Source organism: Marmota flaviventris, chromosome X (genome assembly GCF_047511675.1).
Source record: "Marmota flaviventris isolate mMarFla1 chromosome X, mMarFla1.hap1, whole genome shotgun sequence".
NCBI classification, from domain to species: domain Eukaryota; kingdom Metazoa; phylum Chordata; class Mammalia; order Rodentia; family Sciuridae; genus Marmota; species Marmota flaviventris.
In genome coordinates, this window is record NC_092518.1 from 64,356,360 (window position 1) to 64,365,605 (window position 9,246).

Genomic DNA, 9,246 nt, shown 5'->3' on the forward strand with positions numbered 1-9,246 from the left:
GCGCTCTACCTCTGAGCCACAACCCCAGCCCCAAGTTGCTATTTCTCTTTTATCTTCCAAATTTTTCTTTTTTCCACTGTGTTTTTGCTACAGTCTATTTCAAAATCCATTGCCGTAGGGTAAACTCCACAAGGCCTTCACTATTTAAAAGTGGTTGTGTTACTAAATTATCTTGTAAAGTTAAAAAATTATCTTTCTCTTAATGATATATGTAAAGAAATCAATATAATTAAATGCAATGGTTTTCTGACACTGTGCCTTGTTTTGGCTTCTTGCTTAAGCTTGCACTTCCTTTCTCATTTTCCACCCCACTCCATTTTCAGCTAGAGATGCCAATTCGAAGAGTTAGTCATGTTAACACAGCCATCGCCATCATGTCTTTCCTAAAGGCAAGCACCACCTGTTATTTTGTGTTTCTAGAAATTAATTGTTCAGGGCAGTTGTCCATATTTTTTCTTCTGTGAAGAAACTTTAGCCAGTAGTGGATGAGAACCCTTGGCACAAAGGTTTGCTTCTTCTAATTTGGGAACGGGTGAGTGTAGAGAAATGAGCGGTCAGTCATTAATTTCAATTCACACTTGACAGCACTTAATACTAAATTAACAGATGGAGGGGGAGGCAGAAATAGAAACTGATTTCAAGCACAGAAATTCTTGATATGGTAATATAAAAATTTTTACCTTAATTATTTTATGCAAATCAGGGTTTCATCTGCTTAAAAAACGTTTGGATCTGTAACAGCTATGCATATCATTTAAATGTAGCAATTGTTTTTAACTTTGACATTATAATGTTTCTGTAAGTTCAATCCTCAGAATTTGTTGCTTTTATAGACTGAACAAAATTTTATTGTTCTAATTTAAAATAAATAAACTTGAAATGAAATTACAACAACAATTTATCAGTTTACACCTGAATTCCTCAGCCAAGCATTCAAAGTCCTTTTAGGAATTCCCTTCATATATAGTTTTGTACTTCTCTCTTCCCAACCCCGCCCCCCCACCCCCCCCCCAAAAAAAAAAAAAAAAAACTCTTGCTTCAATTTACTTTGATCCTATATCAACTTTCCAACATATTGCATTTCCCACTGAAAACATTGTAAAAATAGAAGTGTCTTTGGGTACTGGGAAGCAGCAGAGCTCTGGGTGACAGGAGATAGGGACAGTGTGGGGGGAGGTGATACCAAAGAACTGGGCAGTGGGCAGAAATACATACTTGAAATTCTTCCCACTTTGGCTCTCTATAAAATAGTTCCAGAGAGCAAAGAAACCTAGAGTTTAATTTTGCATTAAATACCTTAAAACATGCTACTGAATATCTCCATTCAGATTATCCTGTTTAGGGAGAAACCCTCTAAAATGTATTGCCATATTAGTTGGTTATGTGCTTCTACTTACATCACATGTGCTAATTGGAGTCTAAAACATTCAGACCGAAAGTATGTGTGTCCTAGAAACCAAGTAGAATAACAGTTTGTTGCTAAGCTGAAAGAAACAGCTCCATTTTGGCCATTTGGCATCTCACACCAAATGTTGAATTACTTCCCTGCCCCTTGTTCTTGTACATGTGAAACAATTCATAATAATTTACCATATATTTGGTCTGAGATTCCCTTGTTCACACAACAACGAATTTTGTGTATTTCCTGGCTTCTGTTAGACCGGAGTAGAAATAGGGATTTTCGTAGGTTGGATTGAATGAAGACACCATGGGAAGGCTTTATACACTTTCCATTAACAATTTTTTATATTTGCATCAAACTTTTGAGGTTTCCGAAGAACATTATTTGGCTTGATCCCCCCAGCAACCTTGTGACAAGATAAATGCTATTAGCCACAGTTCACTTATGGGGCACCAAGGTATAGGGTTGGTTCAAGTATGACAGTGGTTCAAAATGACATACCAAATGGTAGATCTAAAAGTAAAATCTGGGTCTCTTCTGTCACAACTTGTCACAATCTCATTTCTTCATTGCTATATTATAATATGAGATATTAGAAGGTATGTGCAGTCTCTATACCTTTTTTTCTGCCCCAGGTATTTTTTTTCTTTTGTTATATATTTTGTAACATTTACCTGCCTGAGACAGATTTGTAAGAAGTTACTTCAATAGGCTCCACTTCTTCACAAATTATCCCATTCAAATATTACTCAAATAACCACTCTCAAAGCATATTTCTTGAAGTTTAGTTATAGTTTTTAATTTTAGTTTCTATTGTATATTTAACTTATATTTTATATTTTTAACTTTTGTATTTAGCTAAAAACACATAAGATAAAATGTATTATTGTTGTAAAGTTCCAGAGTATGAGATCCTGCCCAAAAGTGCCACAGGACTTAAGAAAGAGAGGAGGACAAATCCAGAATTGCAGAAAGTACAATTTATTGGGGGATATACTGACAGAAGCATGGTCCTGGGTGGCAGCAAGACCAAGAGGATCACTATAATTTGAGTCAAAAGCAAGGGCACATCTATTGTTCATGACAGAAGTGACTTCATTCTAGCTGGAATGTATTTGGTTTATTTTAAAGCAATATCAGTCAGTCACATTCCTAGAGCCAGGGTCCATTTGTAAAGCTCCATGTACCACTTTAATGGTTTTGTCTACTTTTAGTATGTTGGGAAAGTATAGAAGAAAAACCAACTAGAGTTACTCTGGGATGATCATGGTGGTGATGACTCAAGATGTCTATAGTCATACCAAGCTGAATCAACACAACTACTGTAAACATCTCTAAGTGTACAGTTTAGTAGAATTAAGTGTATTCACATTGGTATGCAATCATTTGCCAGAAAATTTTCATCTTGCAAAACTGAAATTCTATGTCCATTGAATACAAACTTCCCACTGCCTTGTCTCTTCAACCTCTAGTAAGTACTGTTATACCTCCTGTTTCTATAAATTCCTCATAAAAGTGGAATCATGCAGTATTAATGTCATCAAGATGCATTTTAATTAGAATTTCCTTCCTAATTAAGGCAATAATATTCTATGTATTTGCCACATTTTATTTATCCACTCATCTTTAAATGGATACTTGAGCTATTTCCCTTCTTAAGAAATTGAGAATAATGCTGCTATGAACATGCATTTGCAAATATCCCTTTAAAATCCCACTTTCAGCTCTTTCAGGTACATATCCAGAAGTGGACTGAATATGCTCAAGAGTTCTGATTTTTCCACATGCTTGCCAACACTTGTTATTTTCTGGTGCTATTTTTATAATATCCATCCTAATGGATGTGAGGTCATAGAGGAGATACCTCATTCTTATTTTGATTTTTGTTTGTTTGTTTGTTTTTGCAGGAGGTACTAGGGATTGAACTCAGGGGCACTCAACCACTGAACCACATCCCCAGCCCTATTTTTTTTTTTTTTTTGTATTTTATTTAGAGATAGGGTCTCACTGAATTGCTTAGCATCTCACTTTTGCTGAGGTTGGCTTTGAAATCTCGATCCTCTGGCTTCAGCCTCCTGAGCCGCTGGGATTACAGGTGATTTTTTTTCCCCAATGATTAGTGATATTGACTATCTTTTCATATCCTTGTTATCTAAGTTTCTATCTATCTGTTGTCTGTCTATCTATCTACCTACCTACCTACCTACCTACCTACCTACCATCTTTGGAGTAATGTGTACTCAAGTCCTTTGCCCATTATCAATATAAGTATTTTTATAGGAGTATTTTAAAGGTTTTCTGGATGTTAACCACTTAAGTATTTGCAAACCAAAGCTATATTATTTTCAAACACCCCACTGTTTCATAGGTTACCTTTTCACTCTGTTCATTGTGTCCTTTGATGTTTAGAAAGTTTGAATTTTTATGTAGTCCCATTTGTCTATATTTGCTTGTGTTACCTATTTTTTGGCGTCATTTTCAATATATACTTGCCAAATTCAGTCTCATAATGTTTTCCCCTTATGTTTTGTTTAAAACTGTTTGTTAAAGAGGCCTTTCTCGTTATGGCATTTGCAGGTAAATGGATGGAGTTGGAGAATATCATGCTAAGCAAAGTAACCCAATCCCCCAAAACCAACGTCCAAATGTTTTCTCTGATAACTGGATGCTAATCTATAATGGAAGGGGCAAGGGAAGAATGAAGGAACTTTGGATTGAGCAGAGGGGAGGAAGTGGGGAGGTGGTGTGTGTGTGTGGGGGGGGAAAGATGGTGGAACGAGATGGATATTATTAACCTTATGTATGGGTATGATTGCATGAATAGTGTGACTCTACATCATGTACAACCAGAGAAATGAAAAGTTGTGCCTCATTTGTTTAAAAAAATAAAATAAAATTCAAAAAATTTTAAAAATGATTCCTGGGCTGGGGTTGTTGCTCAGCAGTAGAGTGCTTGCCTCACACCTTTGAGGCACTGGGTTTGATCCTCAGTACCACATAAAAATAAATAAACAAAATAAAGATATGTTTAAAAAAAGATTCCTTAAAAAAAAGAGGCCTTTCTTTTCCCAATTGAAGATCTTTGACAATCTTGTCAAAATTCACTTGATCATCTATGTGAAGATTTATTTTTTGACTCTTAATTCTATTCTGCTGGACCATATATCTTCTGTTTTATGCTTTTATTGGTGCATTATAGTCACTCATAATATTTGAGTAATTTTGACATGATCACACATACAAGGAATTTAATTTAATTCATTTCAGTCTCTGGTGCCCCTTTTCTCACCCCTACTCCTTCTTCTTTTTCCTCTTTCTCGTCTCTACTGGTCTATGTGTATTTATGCTAGTATCACACTGTTTTGATTGCAGTAGTTTCACCATAACTTTTGAAATTGGGAAGTGTGAAACCTCCAACATGTTATTCTTTTCCAACACATTTTTTAAAAAAAATTTAATTGATTTTATTGTTTTTTTAAATACATGACAACAGTGGAATGCATTACAATCCTTATTACACATATAGAGCCAAATTTTTCCTATCTCTGTATATAAAGTATGTTCACGTCAATTTATGCCATTATACATATACTTTTTTGCATTACAATTCTTAATACACATATATACCACAATTTTTCATATCTGTTTGTATATAAGGTGTGTTGACACCCAATTCAAGTCTTCATACATGTACTTTATATAATAATGACCATCACATTTCACCATCCTTGCTAATCCCCTTCCTCCTCCCTTTCCCTCCCACCCTGCTGAGGATCAAACCCAGGGCCTTGCATGTGCTAGGCAAACGCTCTACTGCTGAGTCACAACCCCCGCCCAAGTGCTTCATTTTTTTATGATCAAATAATTTCCATTGTATGCATATACCATTTTTTGTTAATTCATTTGTCTGTTGATGGACATTTGAATTATTTTCCCCTTTTGACTGTTATAATGCTATATAAAACACATGTACAAGTTTCCATGTTGGTAACTGTTTTCATTTCTCTTGGATAGATACCTTGAAGTGGAATTGCTGAATCATGTGATAATTTTATGTTTGCCTTTTTGAGGAGCCCCCAAACTATTTTTCACAGTGGCTATATGGTTACATTCCCATCAGAAGTGCAGGAGGGTACCAATTTCTCAATTTCTATGCATCATCCAGAAAGTTATTGGAGAAAATCTTTACCACATGCACCCCAGATTAATCTCCAGGATATATAAAGAACTTAATACCAAAAAAAAAAAAAAATCAATAGATTGTCTAAGGAACTGAACAGACATTTCACAGAAGAAGAAATACAATTGAACAACAAATACATGAAAAAATGATCAACATCTTTAGCAATTACAGAAATACAGATTAAAACTATACTGAGATTCCATCTCACTCTAGTCAGAATGGCAATTATCAAGAATATAAGCAACAATAAATATTGGCGAGGATGTGGGGGAACAGGTACACCTGTACCTTGCTGGTGAGACTATAAATTGATGCAACCACTATGGAAAATAGTATTGAGATTCCTCAGAAAATTTGGCATAGAAACACCATATGACCCAGTTATCCCACTCCTCAGTCTATACCCAAAGGACTTAAAATCTGCATACTACAGTGATGCTGCCACAACAATATTTAAAGCAGCTCAATTCACAATAGCAAAACTATGGAACCAACGTAGATGTCTTTCAAGAGATAAATAGATAAAGAAAATGTGGTATACATACACAATGGAATATTACTGAGCCTTGAAGAAGAATGAAATTATGGCATTTGCCAGAAAATGGAGAATATCAGACTAAGTGAAATAAGCCAATCCCAACGAACTAAGGTTGAATGTTTTCCTGTGACATGCAGATGCTAATTCACAATAAATGGGGACTAGGGATGAAAAGAGGTACTTTGGATTGGACAGAAGGCAGTAACGGGAGGGGAGAGGGTGTGGGGGTAGGAAGGATGGTAGAATGAATTAGACATTATTACCCTATGTGCACATATGATTACACGACCAATGTAACTCTGCACCATGTACAAAGAGAAGAATGAGAAGTTGTACTCCATTTATGTATGATGAGTCAAAATGCATTCTACTGTCATGTATAACTAATTAGAACAAATAAAAAATTATAGCCATCTGTCTCATGAGTCCATTCAGGCTCATACAACAAAATATCTTAGACTAGGTATTTTTTTTTCTGTTTTGTCTCTGTGGCTCAAAGTCAAAAGGAATAAAATGAACAAGATTATTATGTCTTTGAAACTTTTTTTAAAAATTAGAGCTTTATGGTTATACATAGTAATTGGGTTCATCGTGATATATATACATGGAAATGGATTTTGGTTCATGATATTCCATTTTTTCCAACTCCTTTTCCCTCCTTTTCTCCCTCCTCTCTCCTCTTTTCCTTTCTTCACTAGTCTTCCTTTCACTCAGCTATTAATTTGTATTTGATTGTTTCTTTATGTAATATTATCCTTCCTAAACCCTTCCCTTTATTTTATTCTAGCTTCCACATATGAAAGAAAATATTTGAGCTTTGAGTTTCTGAGTTTGACTAATTTTGCTTAGTGTGATATTCTTCATTTCATTCATTTACTTGCAAATGCCATAATTTAATTCTTTAATGGCTGAGTAAAACTCTAGTGTGTGTGTGTGTGCATGTGTATTGTGTGCGCATGCACACACATACATTACAATTTCTCAATTCATTCATCTATTGATGGCCATGTGGGTTGATTCCATAATTTAGCTATTGTGAATTGTCCTGCTATAAACATTGAGGTGGCTGTGTTGCTGCAGTATACTGCTTTTAGATGGTTTGGAAAAATACTACAGAGGGCTGGGGTTGTGGCTCAGTGGTAGAGTGCTCACCTAGCACTTGCAAGGCCCTGAGTTCAATCCTCAGCACCACAGAAAAATAAATAAAAAAGGTATTGTGTCCAACTACAAATAAAAAATAAATATTTAAAAAAATACTAAAGACTGAAATAGCAGGGTCATATGGTGATTCTATCCCTTAGACTAGGTAATTTTTAAACAAAAGAAATTTATTTGTTACAGTTTTTAGGGGGTTGGAAGTCCAAGATGAAGACTCTAGAAGATTCAATTTCTGGTAAAGTCCTGATCCTTGTGGATGGTGACTCACATGGCAAAGAGGCCAAGCAAACTCTCTGTGGCCTCTTTTTTTTGAATCAGGGATTGAACTCAGAGGCACATGACCACTGTGCCACATCCCCAGCCCTGTTTTGTATTTTATTTAGAGACAGGATCTCACTGAGTTGCTTAGTGCCTGGCTTTTGCTGAGGCTGCCTTTGAACTCTCCATCTTCCTGCCTCAGCCCCCGAGCTGGGATTACAGGCGTGCGCCACCATGCCCAGCAACCTGTGGACACTTTTATAAGGTTACTGACCCCAGTAATGAGAGTTATGCTCTGATGATCAGATCACCTTCTAAAGCTCCATATTTTAACACTATTGCATTGGAGATTAGGTTTCAACATGCAAATTTTATTTTTATTTTTTATATCTTTTTTTAAGAGAGAGAGAGAGAGGAGAGAGAGAGAGAGAGAGAGAGAGAGAGAGAGAGAGAGAATTTTAATATTTATTTTTTAGTTATCGGCAGACACAACATCTTTGTTTTGTATGTGGTGCTGAGGATCGAACCCGGGCCGCACGCATGCCAGGCGAGCACGCTACTGCTTGAGCCACATCCCCAGCCCTATTTTTTATATCTTAAAAATACTTACTGTATTTATTATTTATAAAATTTCAGTAAACACAAATACAACTGTAAACACAAACCCAATCTATGATGACAACGTAAATTAGTGGTAGCCTGGGATGAGGGTAAGGGAGGAGAAGCCTCAGGGAGGGATTTCTTGTTTTTATATTTTTTATTTATTCTTTTTAGTTATACATGACAGTAGAGTCTATTCAACATATTTATAAAAACATAGAGTATCTTATTCTAATTAGGATCTAATCTTGCTGGTGTACACAATGTTGACATGAATTTTTGAGGGACACAAACATTAAGACCATAGCACCATCATAGTGAGTGTGAAGTGATATCTCATTGGGGTATTTATTGACTTGCATTCTTCTAATGACTGATGATATTGAACATCTTTCCATGTGCTCATTGGCCAATTGTGTATCTTTGCAAAAATGTTCAAATGTCTTTTGTCTCTCTTTCTGTGGGTTATCTTTTTACTTTCTTGATGGTGCCTTTTGATGCACAAAAGTTTGATGATGTGCATTTTATCGATTTCTTATTGCTCAGGGTTTTTGTGTCATAACTAATAATATCTTGCCAAATTTTAGATCATGAAGATTTACTCATATGTTTTTATAGAGCTTTGCATTTTTTTTTACATTTAGGAGCTTGTCATTGTGAGTTAATTCTTGCATATAGTGTCAAGTAAGAGTCCAAGTAAACAATTTGCAGGTGCAGCATCTTTCATTGATAAAACGACTCCACATTGAATGACATATTAGTTTCCTGGATCTACCATTATAACTTTCCACACACTGGATGGCTTTAACAGCATACATTTATTGTCTTTAAGAGCTGGATGCCAGAATTCTGAAATCAAGGTGTTAGTAGGGCCATGTTCCCTCTGAAGGCACTAAGAACAGATTTGTTTCAGGTGTTTCTCCTTCAGGTGCTTCTGGTTGTTACTTGCCCTCCCTGTATATGTGTCTGTGTCTAAATTTACTCATTTTATAAGGACACCAGTTATATTGGAATAGAGGCCCAACCTACTCCATCACAAACTCATCTTAAAAATTACATTTGCAGTAATCCTAAATTCTGAGGTTTTGGGAATAAGGCTATATTCTG